The sequence below is a fragment of the Podarcis gaigeae genome (assembly GCF_964106915.1).
Source record: "Podarcis gaigeae genome assembly, chromosome: 17".
NCBI lineage: Eukaryota > Metazoa > Chordata > Lepidosauria > Squamata > Lacertidae > Podarcis > Podarcis gaigeae.
In genome coordinates this window covers 9,273,542-9,297,069 of record NC_139694.1, presented here as the reverse complement: position 1 = coordinate 9,297,069, position 23,528 = coordinate 9,273,542, and the positions used below count along the sequence as shown (strand labels likewise).

Below are 23,528 nucleotides of genomic sequence, written 5' to 3'. Positions count from 1 at the left end.
CCACATTGCTCTTCAGTCTTAAGATGGGCGTCTGGGAAGATGTAGCCAATTTAATGGATTACATAGACTCTCCTAAGTGCTATCTGTGCAGGCTTCGGGTAATACCTAGGACCACCAGAACAAAGAAACAAAATGGCTGACTCTCCATTTTTTAAAATCTTAAATCCATCCGTTGTCTAGATCTTTCACCAGTTTTAAGCAGAACACAAAGAGCAGCAGGGAAGAAATACAAGCTCCCACAAAAAAAGAGAAGATGAGTATGGAAATATGGCCATTAAGTTGAACAACTATCTGCCCCAATTCCCTTTTCAACGAAGGAAAAGGCTGCACATCTCTTTCTCCCACTCATGATCCCTTGACACCTTTTGGCCAGTGTTGTATAGTGGCTAGATCGTTGGAATACGACCTGGGAGACCCCTCTGTAACTACATCAACATTCATCCTTGGCCCTTTGCTTCCAGGATCACCAAGCTTGGCAGTTAGTGTCCCTTTCCTTAAAGAGAGGCACCCCAGATGTTTACCACAGAAACAGGTCTGAGATGAGAGCAGGGATCTAACAGCTGTAACAGCCATAGACACTGCTCTCTCACATGAAATGCTGGAGAGCCTAAGGTTCCCTGTCTCTTCCACGTTTGTAGCACTGCCTCTTACCCATCCTGCCAAAGGGAGTTCAGAAAAGTGAGGCAATATTGGTATATGCAAAAGGGTTTGGGACATTTATTACACTCATAAATATACAAGCCAGAAGAAGGATTGACTCATGCAAATCATTTTTGTGGTTCAACAGGCAACGCAAAGTAATTGCCCCATTCAGTTGCACAGTATATTGGCCTTATGATTGAGCACAGTACATAGTAATGCAATAAATTACCATGTCCAGGAGTTAAGCGTGATCCTGCTTAAAGAGTAGTGAGCTGCAACGGCTGAGTTTCCAGTCTACTCACACTGCTCTTTGTCAATAAATAAAGCAATAGAAATATATATGTCAAAAGGCACACCATACCAGGAATATGAACAGAGCATGCAATCCTATAAACATATGCCTGGGACTTACTTCTGAGTAAATATGCATAGGATTGTAACATCCATCTGTCTTTACCCTCTGTGTGTGTGTGTGTGTTCCTGCTCCAAGGCACACAATTTTCTTTTATTTATTTATTAAATTTCTATACTGCCCTTCATCTGTGGATCACAGAATAGTTTACAATACAAAAACACAATAATGCATAACACAATAGCCCCCCCCCAAAAAAAGCTCACACAGTTTTTAAAGATTGTTTAATTACCCAAAGGCCTGGGAGAAGAGGAATCTTTTTGCCTTATGTAATGAAGGCACCAGGCAAGGTTCCCTGGGGAGAGCATTCAACACCAGGGAGCCACTGCAGAAAAGGAGCTACAGGGAACCAATATATGGAAGTAAAATTGCAGGAGAACGGCAAGAGGATCGCTAGTAAGACTGTGCGCCATTACCATATTTTGCCACTGCACAAAACACACATGGGAAATGGTACTGAAGGCATCTTTTATTTTGAAACGAGGAAATTTCTATGCAAAGCCGGGGCCATAATGTAAACTTGCTCTTTTTGTCTTGTGTATGCAGCCCAGATAATGGAACTTTTTTTTGTCAAGAAAGCGAATTCTCCTGGGGCAGGATTCCAATTTTATTTCTCATTTGTTTAGTGTAGAGTGCATCTAGCCCAGACTAACTTCCAGTCATGTAAAATTCCGCAGAGACCTGAGAGAAGGTTCTCTTCCTCCTGACATATATTTGGGTCACAGAAGGGCACAAAGAGGCCTTCGTCCTCCTTCTCCCCAGATTCTGCTTTCCAGCTAAGTGTGTCCATGCTCCAGCCAGTGTAAGGTGCAATCAGTACTTTGGCTGCTGAGGCCGGTGTGCAAGAATGTCAAATAAATATTTCAGGTTTGTAGCATCACTTTCTGATGTGCGATTGAGTTATTTTTAGTGCTGGAGTTGGAGGCGACAACGCATAAATCTCCATGCCCATTTCACTGTCTGCACAATCACAAGTTCATCTATATTTCATGGGAGTTGTTGGGGACCAGTTTCTTCTATCAACAACCACATCTGGACTGGAAACCAAGAGATTACACTTAAATAAGAAATCCAGGCACAAAGGTATTCCCACCCCCCCAAAAAAAATATCGGAGCCAGAGTCTGTGTGGATTCCAGCAAGCACTGGGACAAGTCCCAACAATTTTTCTGTAGTGACAGAAACATCTCCCTCCACAGATGCAACGGGGGGGGGGGGGGGGCAGAGAGAATCTGTTTAGTTGACATATTTTGCAGATTCCCTCACATGTATCCTCAAGCCAAATGGAGACAAATTTATGCATGAATATGTGCAGCTAAGTAAACCAAGCAAGGGGCTTCTCATCATTACTTCCAAGCATAAAGTTGTTTGTCATTTTTTACCCCTCGACTGCTTAGCCCTCGAGTTCCTAGCAGTGGGCTGTCAAGTTTCTATGAGTTGCCCAAATACCCACCCTCAGCGAAGGATGCTTGCTCAGTCTCTGTACGAGTCCCTGATCTGATCTGGTCTCTTCTCTTTCCAGATCAGTCCCCCACTAGACAGGAGTGGGTAATTTTGCCATAACTCTGCATCAGACACAGTCATTCACTTACTCCCAAAGTGTAGGCAGTAGCAGAATTACCTGTGGGATCTCTGCATGAGTCCCTGCTCTAGGTGCATCAAGCTCAACAACATAGGGAGTAGGAAAATGACACTATTTTAACATATAACATAACATATTTTAAGGTGGGGTTTTGTTTTGTTTTTGTAATGAAATGCCTTCAACTTTAATTCAGAAAAAGTGTGTGTCTCAGATATCAAAATGCTTACATTCTCCAGACACTTGCAGGCATTCTCTTTAGTCATCATTTAGCCAGTATCTACCATTCGCTGGGCAACGTGCCTCATCAATCGTCTGCAGTCCATTAATAGCTTCTGTTGCTCTTCTCTAAACTCCTAATTCATCAACGTTACTGAGGACTGAGACATGCACAATTAAACCAAGATACAGGAGACTAGCAATCAAATGCCCTCCCCCAATAATCATTACTTTGCCCCCCCCTTCTCGGCTGTCCATTCACTACAAAGAACACGGGCACTATTATTCCCTAGGCTCTGCCAGAGGTTTTCATCCAGACCGGCTCTCCAATTGGCCCCAGCACTCCCACAATCTTATTCCCCCTCTTTTTATCTCAATTCTCTGCCATTTTCCTAAGGTTCTCTCCATTTTGGTCCACTGTTTCCTTGGTCACTTTACATCTCCTAGAACCCCAACAACAATAAAGCCTTTCGGGTCTTCTCTCACTCAAGTTTCAAGCTCCCACCATTTTAATCTTTGTTCCCTTTCTGGGAAAAAAATGCAGGGAGCCAGCCCCAATTTCGTTTTAAGATTTTCCTCCTAAGCCAATTGATGTCCTCCTGCTGCTGCTATTAAAGGAGGATTATTTGTCAACCTGATGCGACCAGAGTGCTTTCCCTCAACCATCAGAATGTTTGTGAACATGGCATGGCATCACAGCAGCCCAGCAAATGTCACGGGGCAGCAGCCTTGGGGCTTATCCACACTTCCGCTTGTCGCATACCTAGAAAGCACGGCTCCGAGCGTTTCCCCCCTTGCCCTGTTCCTTTCCAAGGGAAACCCCAAATTGCCATTTGCTCAACTGAATGCTAGATAGCCCTTTTCCCTGGGGAAAGCAGTGGGACAACAGGAAGGGCGGACACATCCTCAGGCAGTGTTAAGAAACTGGGATAGAAAAGCTAGGAGCCAAATGGCTTCTAGGACCTGGGTTGTGGGTGCTAAAGCAGAATGTCTAGTTGCCACACTTTTTATTATTTTGATAAGCATGAATTAATACGCAATTCACATAAGTGACACATTTTTAGCAGAAATTGTTAATATGTGTTTTATTTGGTGTTTACAATAAAAAATATTGGTACCATGCTTCAGTTTTCAAAACACTCTACTCTTTATTGTTAAACTCTTTAACATATTGTCTATCCTTTACATATACATCAACACTTCAGAGCACATACATTTCAGTAATCCTTGAGTGACAGCCAGGCATTAAAAAAAATGGCACCCAGACTTTTTGAGGTGCTCTTCAGGGGCAAAATGCACCTAGCGCCCTGCTAATTTCAAACCCTGCCCTCAGGGCAACAACTGCTTATATACTCAGTTTGCATGTGCTTGGTTTTCACTTTTTAAATGAAGGATGCTATGATTGAGAGTGCCTTGACAATGACATTCTGCTGTGAGTGTCCAAGGAGCCAGGCACAGTTACTCAGAATTACTTTGGTGGGGCAGTGAAACGAAAAGTTCTTCTATTTACTTTTTATTTACACAAATACTTGGCTCAAGGTGCTCAGAGAGGACAGTCCAGGCAGATATCACTTTAACTTCAGCAGCAGAACTGTACCAGGAGCCTTCAGTCCTTTTCTCTGAATACTAACAATTTAATTTATCTTCATTTTGCAAAAGGGGTCTGCCAAGAGAATAATGGCTTGCCATAGGCTACCTAGTGAGTTCATGGCAAAAGTGAGATGTAAACCAGATACTTCCTGGCTCACAGCACATTCTGTTAACCAGCGTCTTGGGATGGTCACGGAAACGGCATAAATTGCTCAGGCAACAGACAGAGCGCTCTTTAAAGCATTAGCGTTGAACAGGTGCCAACCATCAATGCTTTCATGGGCTATGTGACTCTGTGCACGGTTACCTTGGCTTAAATTCAACTGAATTCAATAGGGCTTTTGCACAAATACCTGTGCACACAGAATTGGAACCACATTTTGAAGCAGCACGTATTGGATAGAGCCCAGAGTCAGTCAGGTTGCAAATAAGGGGAAGAAAGTTAGGTCATTGTTAGAAATCTCTCTCTCTCTCTCTCTCTCTCTTCCTCTCTCTTACATACTGTACACACAGAAAAAGTACTGAAACGAATCAGGTTCTATAAATATTACCAAGGAGTGGGATTCAGCTAATGAGTTGCATCAACAGAAGCTCTGTGCAAGGGCCTCCACTTGTACAATGGGGCTTCCTCCCTCCCCTTGCCCGCCTCTCTGAAATTGGGTCAGGGGGTCAGGAGAAACCCCAGAACAGAGAGGGAGGATCGTTCTGTCCAGCAAGCCAAAATACTTGCTCTGCCTTCCTCCCTAATTTCTTGAACAAGACACTGGATTTGAACCATGATTTGACTATCAGGAACTACTACCCATATTCAAATACAATCTCCTTCTGCTGCCTTTCCCTTCATTATTTAAAATGTTTTTCGGACCATCAAATTGGGCAAACTAGGATCCTCATTAATCACACAGTGAGTCTCCCATTGAGACACTGAAACCATGGTTTCATAGTTCGTTTCAATCCCAGAGTTGTAGGTAAACTGTGGTTACAGGAAAACATGCCTTGCCAGATTCAGGCAGAACACAGCAAACTCTTCCCAAAAGAGGAAGGTGGTGGGGGAGAAGAACAAAGGCCACAAAGACATTCCAAATTTCCCATGTCATGGTTTGCCAATCAACTCCCTGATGTCTGGAGAGAATTGCTGTGAGGACAAGCAGGAGAGGAGAGCAGAGCAGGTAAGGGACCAAAAAATAAAATAAAAAAATTGCACAGCCTAAATTACCTAAAGGGGCTGTTCCAGTTTACAGCGTCCTTTTATTTTGTCTTCCTGCAAATTCTTTTTACAGAATATGGCTCTCCTGTCAGCACAGTTCAGGGTAAAATGTACAAGGCACAGATGCAGCAGAGTCACAAAGAAGCAGAAAGAGACGTCCCCTCAAGCAACCTCACTCAGTTGTGCTAATTTTATTCAGTAAGAGGTAGATTTTGAAAATCCAAGCAACCAGCTAGTCATTTTCTGAGTGCATACAAAATTCTGCCCGGCACCAGCTGGACACGAGGGAACTCCCAACAGGATTTTTTGAGATGCCATAATAAAATATGAATCAGCAGCGTTTTGAGTTGTAGGTGGGGAAAAGTGTTTGCTGTCTATTCCTCTGGAGCTCACACCTAACCACTAGCAACATGGGAGCCAGTTTTCTTGTGGCAAGAGCTCGTACCAATGGCCACTGAGAAACTGAAAACAATAACCAATTGGACGGAGTTAATCACATGAAGTCCTTCCCACCCAATCAGGAAAAAGACAACCAAGGCCCCTCCCACTGACAGGGTGGATACTTCCCCACCACCACTGAAGATAAATAGTGTGGGTTTTGTTTTTCAAAAAATGTAAATCAGCTCATTTTTATATTTAATTGATTTTTAGCAAAAAGCCTCAATTTTATTATTTGGTTCAATAAAATTTAAGATAGTCTCCACACAAAAAATAAACATAGTATTGAGCTTATAGCGTCATTTTACATAATCTTACAACATCAATTGTCAATCTAGGCTCTCCACAGACATGTTTGTGAAACTGGTGGGAGAAATTTGCTATCTACTTCCATTGCATATGAAAAGAAGGGGGACCAGGTCGCATTAAAGGTTTCTCTCTTTATAACACCTTTTGCAACTCTTCTAGGCCCAGTTAGCCATTCTGAAATAGCCCAGGTATTGTTGAACTAGCTCAGCCTGGGATTTCCAAAAAATACACTACCCACCAATCATGCAGCCACCAGTAGAAAGATTACGTGTCTGTGTTGAATAGCAAGATCAGAATTTAGGTTTAATGAGAGCAGGACCAAAGTTCGATTTGGTGAGAGAGGTTGTTTTAACTATTTTGGAAATAATATCGAAGACCCTTTTCCAGAATATCTGGGTGATTTTACATTCCCACCAAGCATGAAAATATGTTTCAATACAGTGGTGCCTCGCAAGACGAAATTAATTTGTTCCGCAAGTTTTTTCTTGCGAGTTTTTTGTCTTGCGAAGCACGGTTTCCCATAGGAATGCATTGAAAATCAATCAATGCGTTCCTATGGAGACCGTCCGGGGACAGAGGGGAAGCGCCGCGCGCTTACATAGAAAAGCCGCGCGCCTTCCCCTCTGTCCCCGGACCTGTTTTAAAGCAAGGGGCAGCGGGGAGAAGATTGCTTCTCCCCGTTGCCTGCCCCGCAATCTCCGGGGACAGAGGGGAAGGCGCGCGCGCTCTCCCCGCCGCCGCGATCTTCTCCCCGCCGCCCCTTGCTTCAAAAGAGGTCCGGGGACAGCAGGGAAGACGTGCTGCGCTTCCCCGCTATCCCCGGAGCTTGCGGGGCAAGCTTCATTTTGCGAAGCAAGCCCATAGGGAAATGTGTCTTGCGAAGCGGCTAAGAAAACGAAAAACTCCTTCGTCTAGCGAGTTTTTCGTCTTCCAAGGCGTTCGTCTTGCGGGGTACCACTGTATTCCCACACAGCCTCCAACGGCAGTCTCTTTTTTTTAAAAAAAAAAAGAGATGGAGAGCACAAACATTGCTAAATTAATTGTGGTCATCTATTAAATGCTAAGTTTTCGGGCGGCTTTTCTATGTAAAAGGACCACGGAAAAATATAGCCAACTTTCGTGAAGAACATTATGAGTGACACCCTAGCCACATTACTATTAAACGATAAGCTAGACTTTCTAACTTGGGGCGGTTTACCGAGAACAAGCCGTGTGCCGCTTCACGCTGCCCAATGGCTCCCACTTTCACTCCTTCCCTGAGACAAGCTAGATAAACAAATCAGGAAGCCTTCACTTTGTGTTACATCACATACCACGGGCTGTGGTTTGTTGCTCCCTGACATGCCAAGATCAACAAAGCAACAACAGAACATCATGGCTTCTAAGGGAGAGACAAACCATGATCCCAGGTTTGGACATAATATACAGGCAAGGCTTTATATTCTCCCTCATGACCAGTAAATCACAGGAGTGGCATATTGTGTTTATTATTTTGGACTTCCTACTGGAGTAGCAAGTCATCATAGATTTTAGGAGGATCTCCAAATCTTACCAGCATCATTAACTGAGCCTGTAAGGTTTTCATGCTCTTATTTTATAGCCTCCAAGTGCTCAAATTAGGAGCATTTTTAATAACAGCTTAAATACTCACTTTCCATCCCATGGAGAAACACTGTTTTGTCCAGTAGTTAATACCATCTCACTTTTGGAATGTTGTGGATATTTGTTACAGCCATAATTCTATGGAGGTTTATTTGGAAGCAAGTCCCATTTTGCTCAATGGGACCTGTCCAAATTTATGCACAGAACTCGTGCATAAATTTATGCCTTACTTGTCAAACAAGTTGCACGTATACAGAGAGAGCCAAAAAGAAGCAATCTCTTGCCGCTACGCAGATCTAAATCAGGAGTCCAAAAAAAAGCAACAGCTACATTGTCAAAGGTTCTAGATTATGCTCCTTAGATGTACAAAGTTTTTGTGTAGTTACATGCGTTAATACAACCAGTTAGCACACATACTTGCCCAGGAAATGTAAGAATTTCAAAATGGTACAGTTTAAAACTACGGTTTAAATTTTTCCTTTTTGTGTGCATGCAGTTTAAAGCAATGGCTTTAGAACAGTCTTGATTTTAAGTCAACCTGCTTCTGGTATTCAGATTGTGACTGTAGCATGTCACCTGGTAAACTGACCAGGCTGTAAGCCAAGCCAACTGCTTGCTGATAAATCAGAGATTATCCACTGACATGTCCTCAGAGGTTTTCCATGATGTTCTGAAGTCTCTCTGCAGCCCTTAGAAAGTGACTCTCGAATAAATACTAAGTAGAAGTTTTTAAAGTTCTGATTCACGCAGAAATGAAGGGGTTTAGTGATGGGAGTTCTGCATGACTAGAAGCATCTAGAGAGGCAAGGTCTGCAATATCACTGTGGGAAATCTAATGCAGGGGCAATGGTTTTACTGCTTGCTCTAGGCGAGCTCATTTGCCTCCAAATAGGCTCTGCTCCTGTGTTTGTTAAGAAAAACATTTTTTACCAACCCAACCCAAATCATAATTCTTCTCTCATACTGTATACCTGGAATTTTCACCACCTGAGAAATTGGGGGCTCTTGACAAAATGTTTCTGTTCTTCACCCACCTTACCTTTAACCACTTGTAAATTCACTGATCAAATTTAAATACATCTGAATGGCCTGTCTGGGAGTGACCTGGGAACACCCAACTCTGTAGGAGTGCTAAGGCAAAACAGGTAGGGATCTACAATGTGCCTGATTCAAAGACCAGCTGGAGCTCACTGAAAGCTGCTATTAGCTATCTAAAAGGAGCGAGAGAGAGGCAATAAAACCTGGTGTGAGTTAATTTAACAGCTACCACTCCAACGCCTTTCTTTTCCTCTATAACACATCAGAACCAAAACCGCTTCACGCTATGAAATGTCCCCTTGATCTGCATCCCAACCTTCCATCGCCAACCAGACCCGAAGCAATTCTGTTGATTAAAATTCCCCCCGGCCACCAATTAATCAACACAAACGATAGTTGATTAAGTCGCCCACGAAACCACCCCACTTCTTTAAGTGGCACTTGAAAGTAACAGCCTTGAGGAACGGGAGTGGACCAGACAGCCTTAGCAGTGCATTAATAATTGCCACAGGATGGGATTTCTGCTCACAGAGAGGTGGGGAAGAGATGACGAGGGTATTGTATCAAGGGCAGCGCATGTTCAGAAGCGACTGTCACTTAGGGGGGGACAAGAGGAGGCAAGGAGGGCAGTGGGGAAGGTGTAATGAGCAGGTGCGGGATAAAGGACGTGTCAGAGCAATCTTGCCCTGAATCAACGCTGTGTGACCTTCCCAGATGGGGAGCACACGGAGAAGAGGGGAGGGACAGGAGAGGATGTGAAAAGCCATAGGAGGTTAACAAGCTACAGGCAAGCGAGTTCCCCAGACAAAGAGGCACATGTCTTGTTAGAGAGGGGGCCAGTTTATTGCAGTGGCCGGTGCACACTAAAGGGAACCAACCTCTGCACAAGAGTGTGTAAAGGGGTAAGCAGGTGTCCCTTTTGGAATAGTAAGCAGCACTCAGACAAAACCATTTACACCTTGCTAATTAGCAAGGCTTCATTCACAGCTCAATGCAAGAGAGGAGCCCAGTTGTCCAAGGAGCAGCTCACACAATCGGCAGAATCAAGTGGCAAAGTCCCTTTTTTTAGGACTTTGCAGGATGGGAAGGTGCTTCCCCAACAACAAGCTACTCTTTATGTCCATAGAATTCCGCCCCCCTCCCGATATTCGAGACACAGGAGCTGCTGGGAGGCAGCACTATACAAAAATGAAATTTGCCGTTCAATCTGGGGACTCGTCTTTAATAAGCGAATGTTTCAAACCACAAGCCTATTTCACACTGCTGAAAATTAAATAGGCTTTTTAAAAAAAAAATGCCATTGATACTATTGCTGTTGACTTATTAATTGCTTTCTAAACCACTGTCGCAAGGCAAGTTACCAGACCCTCCAAGTGTCCCTATTTTCCAGGGACAGACCTAGATTTACAGCAGACATCCCGGTTTCTGATTTGATCCCAGAATGTCCCGCTTTTCCTTAGGACGTCCCTATTTTCATTGAAGAAATGTTGGAGGGTGTGGAGTTATCCGACCCCTGAGCCATCTGAAGTGCTTTCATGTTTAATTATATTTTTATATTTGTTGGAAGCCACCCAGAGTGGCTGGGGCAACCCAGTGAGATGGGAAGTGTATAAATAGTATTACTATTGTTGTTATTTTCATTGCTGAAATGTTGGAGGGTATGAGTTACACATAGAGTAATTAAAAACAGTTAAAAACATGAACACAAGAAAGTAGATGCTCATGGCAAAAAACATTAAAACCACATTTATCCAGCTGAGAAAGTCTGTCGGAACAAAAATGTCTTCAGTTGTTTCTGGAAAGTGGACCACACCTGTCATATCTCAAAAGGAATGCGATTCCACAGAACAGGGGCAGTCGCACTAAAAGTCCTACTCCACATTACTACAGAGCAGGCTTCTGAGATCAAAGGAGTCATAGAATCATAGAACTGTAAAGTTGGAAGGGATCCCCCAAGGTCATCTAGTCTAACCCCCAACAATGCAGGAATCTCAGCTGAGGCACCCATGACAGATGGCCATCCAACCTCTGCTTAAAAACCTCCAAGGAAGGAGAGTCCACCACCTCCTGAGGGAGACCGTTCCATCGTCGAACAGATCTTACTTGTCAAACAGATCTTCGTTCGGAACTTGCAGAAGAAACTCTCTCACAGACCATAGTAATCTACTGGGTATATGACAGATAAGGTGGTTTCTTGAGGAATAAAAAGACATTACCAACACCCATCTAGTCTCTGGTCTCCCTAGGTTTGGGCAGTGGCTATAAACTGATAAACTGTTTAGGAAGGCATTCCAGAACTACTGTAGGTGCCACTGAACCCCACCTGAGGGAGGCACCCAGAAAAGGGTCTCTGGTGAAGATCTCAAGGACCAGGTAGGTACAGGCAGCAAGTGTCAGTCCTCCACGATCCCAAGTCATGAAGGCTGAAAGGTCAAATTAAGCCTTTTTACTGAAAGCCTGTAAAAAATAATAATGGGAAATTCTCTTCTTTCTTCTTTGGCGATCACTTGTGGCCAAGTAAGATTGTCTCCCATGAACATGGTCTTAACAGTGTGTCTGTAAGTGACTGTGGAGGCCAATTCTGGATCCACACATCCTTCCACAGTGGGGACATAGGTTTCCGGGGATGATCACAGTGAGGGTTTGCCAAATGTGCCTTCCTTTTGGCACATTTCTCCTTTTCGTCCTGAGCTCGAGCATCTTCAAAGTCCATGACACCTTTGGTAACGGCTGTTCTCCAATCGGAGCACTCACAGGCCTGCTCTTCTGAGTTTCTTGAAGCACTGCAATATTGATGGTAAAACGTCGCAAGTCTCTTGCAATGATGGCAATCCTGTGTTCGGAATGCTCATTATCTGTCTTATCCAATGTTCCATATAATCCATGTTCCAAAGTTCAATTGTATTTTACGACTGCTGGGTGGTGGCCCCACTGGGCACGGTAATCCAGTCAGGAGAAAACAGAGGCAGTCTATGTTTAGGGAACCATTTCTAACCCCTCCCCCTTTTCGGGGTGCGCAGAGTGGATCCTAAATAGGACTGCTGGGTCATGGGTACAGCTGCCAAGCTACTCAACTGCCTCATTCCTTGAGTCAGATGAACTGAATCTGTATCCACTGCCCATGTGTCAGTTCATGACTAGGGGCTTCCAAATTTGATGGTCCAGCCCCCGTTACCATTTGCCGATCACCATGGGACTTTTGGGGTTTGGGTTTGAGATGGGTTTTTGGAAGACACCTGTGCATGAATTTATTTTATCTGTGTAGATCAGTGCACGCTGACCAGCACACAGTTTTTGCAGTAAGGCTTTATTCTGATGGCATGAGTATCACGATGACCAGTAGATTCTTAGCTGCAGCCTTCATCTGCCTTCCGTTGTAACATACTGCTTGTTATCTTCCACCTGTTCTGCCATTGAGGACTTCTTGGACCATTCTTTGTCTAGCTTCTCCCCTTTGACCTTACCGCCTTGGATGACCCTGCTGGGAGTATGAGGCTCTTGACGACTTCGCTCACATGGCTCATAGGAACATGCAAGCCCACTCACCACGACAAGGTGATGATCCAGCGCGTGAGATGGAAAATTATAGGCTTGGTGGCTTAATTTTTATCTCTGAGGTTATAATAATAAGCGGTAAAACAACCATATATATATATATATATGATACAGGATAATTACTAGGAGTCAACATAGGTTTTTATGAGGAGCAAATTATGCCAAATTCCCCCTTTTGATGGTTGCAAAGTAACACCCAAAGCTTAGTAAATAACCAATCTCAGTAACTAAAGAGATTAGTAGATAATGCATCTCTGGTCCAGTTCTCACATTACACCCTCCACGTGGCAATGGATGGAAACATTGCTGCATGACCTCAGCTCCATGAGGAGACCATCATCAGGGTGGTATATATGCAGAAATGCAAATTTTGAATTTGGTGCACATGATTCTGTTTCCTGGACGGAGCAAGCTTCCAGCCCCTATTAAAAGATACGCTTGATAGTGACTGGGCTAAGACCAGAGGAGAGGGCTTCAGTATGTGCACCTTGCCCTATGGTTAGCAGAAGCAAACATAAACACAGTTCAAATAGTAAAAATTACAAATGAATTACTCAGTGAGGAGAAGCTATGTGACTGCATAATTTAATAGGGTCACAGAATTCAGTCTCCCTCCCCCTTTGGCAAAGAATTCCCATTGTCTGGGTGCAGAATTTCATTACTTTTAAAGCACAGACAATCCTGCCCGTTACATGCAAGAATCAGCAACCATGAGGGTCACCCCATGACTTGGAAAGCTTGCATGGCAGTGCTGAAAGTGGCAGACAGGGGTATGGAGCTTGGCAAAGTGATCCACACCGGAAGGGGCTCTCAGACATCAAGGCCATCACATAGCCAATGACACATGGAAGCAATTCTAGAACTTTCACAGAAATCTGTCCTGGATTCATGCCTGGTTCAGTTTTGAACAGCAAGTATGCTCTGCTCCTATAAACCTCCCGTAAGTGCAGTAAAATTGCAACTGAGCTTAAGAAATTGGTGCACTGGACTGAACAATAAATCTGAATGGCTGACAGGTAACCAGTGAGTCAAGGCAAGGCAATTATACTAGGCACCTGGTGACCCATTCAAATATTTTATCATGTTGTGAGTTAAATTGCACCCACTTTCATTCATAGAAAAGAAAGAAAAATGTCTCCATAGTTGCATGCAAGAGAGAGATTTCATCAGTGCAGCACCCCAGCCAAAAACTACTCAGATCGCACATGAAAGGAGTCAGTACGTAGCAGCAGAATTTACTTCTGGCTTCTGGCTCACATGTCTAGATTGTGCCCTGCAGATGTTGTTGGTTTATAACTTCCATCATCCCTGGGGCTGATGGGAACTGGAGTCCAAACTTCCGGAAGGCACCAATATGGCTAACCCTGGTGTACAGAAAAGACGGTTTCTCCTCCCCAACTGTACACAAGCTTGAGGGGGACTTACCAGAAGAATCTGGGGATAGAGGCACTGTGAGAAATAGGATGCTAAAGGTAAAGGGACCCCTGACCACTAGGTCCAGTCGTGACCGACTCTGGGGTCATGGGGCTCAACTTGCTTTATTGGCCGAGGGAGCTGGCGTTTGTCCGCAGACAGCTTCCGGGTCATGTGGCCAGCATGACTAAGCCACTTCTGGTGAACCAGAGCAGCACACGGAAGCGCCGTTTACCTTCCCGCCAGAGCGGTACCTATTTATCTACTTGCACTTTGATGTGCTTTCGAACTGCTAGGTTAGGAGCAGGGACCGAACAACGGGAGCTCACCCCGTCGCGGGGATTCGAGTCTCCAACCTTCTGATCGGCAATTCCTAGGCTCTGTGGTTTAACCCACAGCGCCACCCGCGTCCCAATAGGATGCTAGACCACTATTATTAAACTTTGTACACCACCGTATACCCACCGGTCTCAAGGTGGTTCACAACATGAATTCACAATATAAAAACAAAATACATAAAAATAAAAACAACTACCCAACAATCCCCCTCTACCCAGCACGTTTTAAAATGGCATTGGATGTCAGCCAGCCAAAGGCTGGCTGAACAGGAACGTTTCCACCTGGCACCTAAAAGTATATAATGAAGGCGCCAGGCAAACCTCCCTGGAGAGAGCATTTCACAAATGGGGAACCACTGCAGTTTTATAAATAAATAAATAAATAAATAAATAAATAAATAAATAAATAAATAAATAATTTATACCCCACCCATCTGGCTGGGTTTCCCTAGCCTCTCTGGGTGGCTCCAACAGAACATTAAAAACACGATAAAAGATTAAACATTAAAAACTTCCCTAAACAGGGAAGCAATAAAGGAAAACTCCATAAAGATGTTTACAGATGGTATTTAACACCAACCAAAATATGTAAAATGTATAAAACAAAATCAAACCTGTGTTGGAGGTGTAACCAAATAGAGGGAACACTTATACAAATGTGCTGGACATGCGATAAAATCAAAGGCTTCTGGGATATGGTGTATGAGGGGTTAAAGAAAATGTTCCAACAAAATTTTAAGAAGAAAACAGGAGCATTTTTATTGGGAATATTAGATACGGATATTGGAAAAGAAAATATTCCTTTACGCCACAGGAGCCCCAAGAACATTAATTGCCAAAAACTGGAAAAAAGAATTAATACCAATGAAAACAGAATGGAAAGACAAATTATTTGATTATATTGAATTGGCTAGATTAACAGAGGATATTAGGGGTCAGTCCAAGCAAAAATTTCAAAAAGAATGGGAAAAATACACAGAATATCTTAAAAACAAGTGCCTTTAAATTAATACTTCGACTTGTTTTGCTTAACTTCTGTAAAATGAATTATGGGATAAAGAAGATGGAAACAGTTTACCAAAAATGAAAACAGAACCATGCTGAGGATGAGGGAAGACAATGGGAACAGAAAAAAAGAACTGAAATATGGCATGCACATTACATATATATATATATATGTGTGTGTGTGTGTGTGTGTACATTATTCTGATATTCTTTTTGTATTTGTATTTTTTAGTTTTTGTTTCTTTTTATTTATGTATAAATGTGTTTGTGTTGCAAAATTTAATTATTATTATTTTTTAAAAAAACAAACTTCCCTAAACATCCTTGACATCTGATGGGAGGGCATTTCCCAGGGCGGGAGCCACTACCGAGAAGGCCCTCTGCGGGGTTCCCTATAAGCTCACTTCTTGCATTGAGGGAACTACCAGAAGGCCCTCGGCTCTGGACCTCAGTGTCTGGGCTGAACGATGGGGGTGGAAGCGCTCCTTCAGGTATGCAGGGCCAAGGCCGTTTTGGGCTTTAAAGGTCAGCACCAACACTTTGAATTGTGCTCAAAAGCACACTGTTCTTGTGTTGGCCCCCTCTGGACCCTCTTGTGAAGGAGTCACACGAAGAAGGGCATCAGAAGATGATCTCAGGGTTGGGGTAGGTTCATATGGAAAGAGGCGGTCCTTATGGTATTGCGATCCTGAGCCGTTTAAGGCTTTATTAGGTCAAAGCCAGCACTTTGAATTGGGCCCAGAAACTAATGGTAGCCAGCACAGTCTGACCAGGGTTAATGCCATATGCTTAAACCATCTTGCCCCATTGAGCAACCTGGCCGCTGAATTCTGCACTAGCTGAAGTTTCTGAACTGTCTAAAGACTAAATAGACTTTTGATCTCATCCAGCCAGGCTCTTTTTCATGGGCTTAACCTACCCATGAGGGACGCGGGTGGCGCTGTGGGTTAAACCACAGAGCCTAGGACTTGCCAATCAAAAGGTCGGTGGTTCGAATCCCCACGACGGGGTGAGCTCCCGTTGCTCGGTCCCAGCTCCTGCCAACCTAGCAGTTCAACAGCACGTCAAAGTGCAAGTAGATAAATAGGTACCGCTCTGGCGGGAAGGTAAACAGCCTTTCTGTGCGCTGCTCTGGTTCGCCAGAAGTGGCTTAGTCATGCTGGCCACATGACCTGGAAGCTGTACACTGGCTCCCTCAGCCAATAAAGCGAGATGAGCGCCGCAACCCCAGAGTCGGTCACGACTGGACCTAATGGTCAGGGGGTCCCTTTACCTTTACCCATACCTATACCTTAGTAATATACTGAAATTAAGCAAAAGCATTGGATTGGAACAAAGTGAGGTATCTGGCTAGGCGCTAGTAACAAGGAAAGGGTTACACTGGTTTGCATGCAGGAGACTGAAGTATGGTTCCATTGCAAAGAAGCAGTTCATCCTCCTGCCACACACGATAGCAGAAGCCCTGAATGGAAGACGCAGGGAGTGACAACATCGCTCCAACTTGGCAGCAAAGACTGAGCTCAGCTGGAGTACTATGTCTGGCAGAGGCCTGTGATTTAAGGAGCACTGTTAAACACAACTCGGTTCAAGAGAAAGATCTAAACCATATGGCACAATCCTTACAAGGAGGTTCTCTTGCACAAGCCCCACTGGAATGAGACGGGAGGTGCGCAAGCACACAGGAATGCTCTTGCACAACTCCTGTTCACTGTTTCTTGCACAAGTCCTATTCCCCTTACCCAGTGGACCGCATCCCTGTTCAATATTGGGAGACAAGTCCTGTTCCGTTAAAAGGAAGCTTGCACAAGAAAACGTCCAGGTGAGTTGCGCTCCCCAGGCTCACTTGGTTCTTCCAGCTCAGGTACCAAAAAATACTGTGCTGTCACTTGCTGGTGCTTGGATCCTCATACAAACATAAGAACAGCCTGCTGGATTAGACCAATAGCTTATCCAAGTCCAGCATCCAGCGGCCAACCAGATGGCTGTGGGAAACCCACAAATAGCATTCAAGCAAAAAAAAAAAAAGCACTCTTCCCTCTTGTGGTTTCCAGCAACTGGTATTCAGAAGCATTGGAGGCAGAAGATTAGCCATCATGGCTATGTGGAGGCAGAACACAGCCATCGATAACCCTCTCCTCCATCAGCACTGTTTGAAATTAGCCAGGCGCCAGGTGCATTTTGGCTGTTGACCACTTTCGAACAAGTAAAGATGTCTGGGCACCAGGATGGAGGTGAATGCCTGCAGATCATTGGATCTGGACTGTTTTCACACACTAATACCCCATCCTGTAGAATTCTATCAGTTATATTTCATCTGCACCATCAGAATGAATTTCAGGAGCCAAAATGCTCTTTCTGTGCGGCCTGAGCAGGAGCAGTCACCATTAAGAAAAAGAGGTTGGAATAGGCCAATATATGGACTGTCACTATATAAGGTGACTGTTCGTTAAGTTCTCAAAGCTCTTAACCTAGCTCAAGGTTGTCATCTGAACTAACCAGATGTTTAACTGAGAATCAATCACAGTCAGTACATCATTTGAAAAATAAGACTTTAGAGCCGTCTTGCCCCAAAATGGCAACTATACATTCCATTTTGGTGTCTGGAACCTTGGTTTAAGGAGTCATTTGGTGCCTAGCTTATATATCTGAGTTTCTAACACTGCCTCCATAAAATTGTCTAATCCATCTTTTAATGCCATCACTGTCTCCTGAGTCAGGGAGTTCCATAGTGTAATAGTAGATATTTTTAAAGATACAAACAAATTGAGTTAATTCAGACAAGGGAGAGAGGGAAAGCAAGAAATAAAAACTGATTTTATGAAAACCAAAGCATTTTTTTTTTTTTGAAGGGGAGAAAATTAAGAGAGGACATGCGAGCCATTTTCAAACATCTAAAAAGCTGCCTAAAAAACCAGAAGAACAATTGCCTCCAAGTCCCACTGATGGAAGGACAAGAAGTAACTTGTTCCAAGTTGCAGTCCCTCAGATTAAAGCTGGGCAACAGGAAGAAAAACTGGTACCTTTAACAACTGGGCAATGGAACAAGCTGCTGAAGAAAGTTGCCCAGTCGTGTCTGCCTTGGTTTGATGGGAGGAATTTTCGTAAGAGACACGAAGAACATCTACCTAAAGGGACGGTTTTAAGTCAATAGTCAGCCAAATTAGATTAATCTCGACAATGCATTCCAACTCTTGTAATTTCCCCAATTCTATGCACTAAGATCCAAAGACAGGGGGATTTTGCAGATGGAACAGTACAGCTAAGCCTCTGAATGGCAAGCGCGAATTGGCTGTCTTGCACAGAGGAGAGATGAGGAATGGAGCAGGGCATGTAATTGTATGTTCTGCACTGCTGCATTTCAGGCTGCAATCTTACGCACACAGGCCTAGTCCACACAAACAGATTAGGTTGTTAAGCGGTTCCCAGACTGTATAAATTATGCAAATTCAAAGAGTTGAAAATGGGAGGGGGGAGAGAGGAAGAGGGAGAGAAAGAGGCATCGCTTCCCACGCTGTACATATAATTTATTTTGTCCCCCCATTACCTTTGGCTCAAACAGACTTTGCAGGGTTCTGAAACAATACTAAAGCCCGTTTCCTGCTGCTGAAAGTGGGATATGCCTGTATGCAACACAAGCAATCATCTCTCTTCAAACCACCTTCTACTCTCCAGATTAATATTACATCTTGTCTACCTGGTGTTATATACCCAACGCTTCCTGCAAAAAGCTCAAAGCAGCTGACATATGGTTCCGAGAGTCTTCCACTGACAGGTCCAGACCCTCTAAGCTTCAGCAGTAGACAAGGAAAACTGTTCAAAGCTGGAGCACAGCAAATCTCTCCCGACAAGGAACAACAATGCTCTGGAATAAGTACTGTATTTTGCAATCTGCAATCCCAACACTGAGAACCGTGTGCCGAGACCAGACAAAGGATGTAACGGCTTTATTTCTTCCAATTCCCAGCTGAGTGGTGAAAGAAGGACTCCAACAGCCCCAAAAGTCCTGACCAAAAAAAGCATACTAGGAAATCCAACTTTACCTTGGACTAACAAGTCCACATCTGTGCGGATTCCACTGAATTGGAAAAAACCGTAGCGAAAGGAAAACTAAACCATTCCTTGCCCAGAGCCCCACATACTTAAGAGAAACGTCCTGGACCAACCCAGCCAAGGGGAGCAGATTAGCTGAAACTGAAGAGAGCTTTTGACAAGTTTCATGTTTTGACTCGTGTTTCTAGAGGGGTTGTTCTTTCTGTCAGGCTGGGCAGAAACGCCAAGGCAAAGAGGGAAGGGGGAATTCCAGCAAGCTGCAGTTGCAAGTAACCCAGTTTCCTATATCCATTTGCTTTCTCTGTGTGTGTGTCAGCAGAAGGAAAAGCAGTCATAATGGGGGTGGGCGTGGGGGGGGGCTGGACAGAGAGAATAGTCTCCTCTTCTCAATACAGGTGCACTTGTGGGTAGCCTGAATGCATGCTAGGAAAAACCCAGGGCATGTGTGAATGTCCTTCCTCCCCAAGAGTTTAAGGGCAATTGCATCTTAATTTATTAATTCTTTTTAAAGTGTGCAGCCTTACATTTCCTACGAAAAGCCAAGGCGAGGTGGCAGACTTGTGGCAAACCCTCCCATTCTCCTGCAGCCCCTAATGTACAAAGGGCAGTCTGCAAAGAGCCTTCCTTACCGGTACCTCTAAGCTTCCACTGCTTTCCCAGTTCCTTCCCAAGGCCCTTCTGTAAGGGAAACTAAATCTTCTGCCTTGCACACAAAGGAATACGCATGTTTAAACTATTCAATATTTATCCAAGAGGATGCAATTTCCACTCCACTTACAGATTTACTGTTGGGGGGGCTGGGGGAGGGAAGGCTCAACAGATGCTCTTCATAAAGCTTTCTAGCTACAGAAATGCACCCGGCAACAATAAGCAAACCCAGCAGAAAAAAAGGGGTTGCTGCCTGTGTGTTGTGTGTGTGAAGCAGTCACTAGCCAGCTGTGCGGCGGTTTGAAATCATGACCTGATTTTTCAATTATGCCTCCACTCCTCCTTTATCCATCTGACACAAGAAAGGGGGGAGATCTGCAGGAAAGGAAGGGAAGGGGGGCAGGATACCAGCGATGGGCCCAAGCCCTAGTGACACACTTCCAGTTTCTCTAAGACAGGGAAACCCAGCAGTTTGCCATGCACCTCTGCCCAGGAAAAAAAAATTAAGGACCAACCTGGCTGGCGCTCTCACAACGAGGATGCATTGAGTTGTGATGCTGATAAGATCCGGGAAAGGTTCTCATTCGGTTGCTTTCCTCTTCTTTCTTTCTTTTTGCAGTCCCAAGACCGATGTAGTTATTTGTTTATTTCCCGCGGGATCCCCGGGAAGGGCTCCATGTCCATTCAGCGCAGCCTGTGCACAGACGCTCCTCGAGCAGCAAGCAGACCAGCCCGGGCAGCCTGTTGTCTGCGCTCCAGAAGCAGGCAGACCTCGGGGAGAGTTTGCATAGCTCCCCTTCCTCTCTTCCCGGGAAGGTCTTCTCTTCTCCTTCCGCCTCCTTCTCGGGATCTTTCGCCTGGGATCTTGCAGCCAAGATCCTTTTTTTTTTTTACTAAGAGATCTCCTCCTTGCAAAAGCAGGTCTCTTGTGCGCTTCTTCTTGGGACTTCTCGCGCGCGCGCGCTCCCCTTGCAAAAAAAAGGGGGGCCCTCGCGCAGCAGATCGGAGCTGGGTTGGGGGGCGGGTAGGCAAGGGAAAAGGGGGGGCTCGCTTCTCCTCCGCAGCCTGTCTTGTGGGGGGAGCTGCAGGCTCCGTGTTTGATCGCGCCTCCTTCCCCCCCTCCCCAGCGCCCCACTCCAAGCAGACACCAGCGAGGGCAGCTGCCGTATTTCCCCCTCGCTTTGCACCGGCTCCGGCGGCCCCAAGCAGAGCAGCCGCGCGTACGGGAGGCGGAGCTGCACGCCGAGGCCCTGCCTTCCCCCGCTCCCCGCCAGCAGTGGGCTTAGGAGGACTCCAGAGATCATCCAGCCCACCCCCTCCCGCTGGAGAAAAACGCTCCTTGCGCCGAAGCTCGCCAGTGCGGTAGAAAAAGATAGAAAAAGCTTTGAACATCTGTACACAGGTTATTATTAATAGTTCGGTGGGGAGGCAAAACACCTTCTGCCCATGCCCAGAGACAATCTCTTTAGTGGCAAAGCTTTCAGATTTTTTTTTTTTAAAAAAAACTGTTAGGGGATTCCTTACGTGCCTTTAACCCAAGTTAGCCGTGTCATATATTGAATGTTGACGTATTACCACAACCTCAGTAAAGTTTCCATATTTGAAATACTAAAGGAAGAGGAAGATAGCCTTGCAATTTAATTTAAAAGCTGCCATGGGGCATAGCGGTGGTAGGGGGGCAGGGGGCAATTTCCCCTCCCCAAATCAATCAATAAAAATACTAAACTAAAAGTAGAAATTGTAGAAAGATTTTGACAGATTTTCTGAGCATTTGGGATCAAAAGCAAGTAATTTAATACAACTGTTGTTGAGACATTTCGTTCGGAATCTGCTAGATTGAGCCAGACAGAGGATGATGGACCCCCCCCCCCATAAATCCTGGCTACCTGCCCCCCTCCCCAACAACAACATAAATCCTGGCTACGCCCATGAAGCTGCCATTTCTTTCTGGAAGAAAAGCAGCCATTAATATTTTGCTGTGTATTCCATAATGCTGAAACACACCAGAAGCAAAATCTCCTGAAAATATGAATTTGCAACTAACTCAATTTGCATAGCTAAAGCGTCAGTGGGTTGATCTATGGATTAAACCTTGTGTTAGGGAGAAGGGATTGTGTGAGTTTTTCCTTTTCTGAGCCGTGATCAAGCATACCTTTATGCACCACTGCAGAAGTTTTGCCTAAAAGGCAAGTAAAAACAGACCAGGCTCCTGAACCATTAAATATCTGTGTAGAAGTGGCAATTCCAGCATTTGCATGATGACAAGGTGTACTTGCTGAAATTATATCTTCTACACTGCTAACTGTGGTGAAGGAGCCTTGTCCTCTTTTGCACCTGGCAACCCTACTGATACTCCTCACACAAGAAAATCAAAGCTGCAATTTCATTAAAAAGGTACTTTTCCATACAGCTTTTCCATAAAGCCAAGAGGGAGGTCTTGTCGTCTGGGCAGCCCAGGACCTCCATACACACTGCCAAAGCTTATACCCTATTGGAGGTCACTTCAGTGCTGCTCAGTGGTTTGAGTTCGCCCTCAGAGTCACACTCCATTGCCTCTCGAGATGGGCAGATGCCAACAACGTATTAAATAGGGACTGCAAGGAGGATGTTGCATAAGGGATTGCATAAGTATGTTTCCCAGTACGTTTCTGAGCACAATTCAAAGTGTTGGTGCTGACCTTTTAGCCCTAAACGGTCCAGTATACCTGAAGGAGCGTCTCCACCTCCATCGTTTTGCCCGGACATTGAGGTCCAGCACCGAGGGCCTTCTGGCAGTTCCCTCACTGCGAGAAGCCAAGTTACAGGGAAGCAGGCAGAGGGCCTTCTCGGTAGTGGCATCTGCCCTGTGGAACGCCCTCCCACCAGATGTCAAAGAGAAAAATAACTACCAAACTTTTAGAAGACATCTAAAGGCAGCCCTGTTTAGGGAAGCTTTTAATGTTTAATAGGTTATTGTATTTTAGTGTTTTGTTGGAAGCCGCCCAGAGTGGCTGGGGGGACCCAGCCAGATGGGTGGGGTATAAATATTATTATTATTATTACTATTACTATTACTATTACTATTACTATTACTATTACTACTACTACTACTATTATTATTATTATTATTATTATTATTATTATTATTATTATTTTATTTAAGGGATGCCCAACAATGGAACGAGGAAGCTAGAGAGGCAGTAATGACCAATGGGTGTCGCACAGCAGCTACAGCCAGCAATTTTATTTTTATACATTCCAGCTTTCCTCAAAGCGTCTTCCCCCATTTATTCCTCACAACGAAGGAGAGAGAGTGATTAGGCCAAGGCCACCCTGTGAGCTCACAAGGGGTTACAGCTAGAGGGGGATAGGCAATCTTCAGCCCTCAACCTAACGCTGTGCACACATTTAAAGCACTTTTGTCACGGATTTTGCTACCTCAGATAATTCTGAACACTGTAACCCCTCACACAGAGACAATTCCCAGAAGCTGCTAACAAACTACA

The 23,528-nt window shown here is 44.6% G+C and overlaps 1 protein-coding gene across 5 annotated transcripts in view; it reads right to left on the bottom strand.

Annotated features, from left to right (window-relative positions):
- LOC310834648 (ephrin type-B receptor 5) overlaps positions 1 to 23,528 on the bottom strand; it is a 158,834-nt gene that overhangs the window by 114,545 nt on the left and 20,761 nt on the right. Inside the window, exon 1 of one of the 5 annotated variants that reach the window (XM_083718589.1) lies at positions 20,559 to 21,260. The exons of 3 other annotated variants lie outside the window; for them this stretch is intronic. The gene's annotated coding sequence lies outside the window, so the exon portion shown is untranslated. Of the gene's footprint in view, positions 1 to 19,385; positions 19,534 to 20,558; positions 21,261 to 23,528 lie in introns of those variants that run through there. One more of the 5 variants, XM_083718590.1, reaches the window with a different exon arrangement.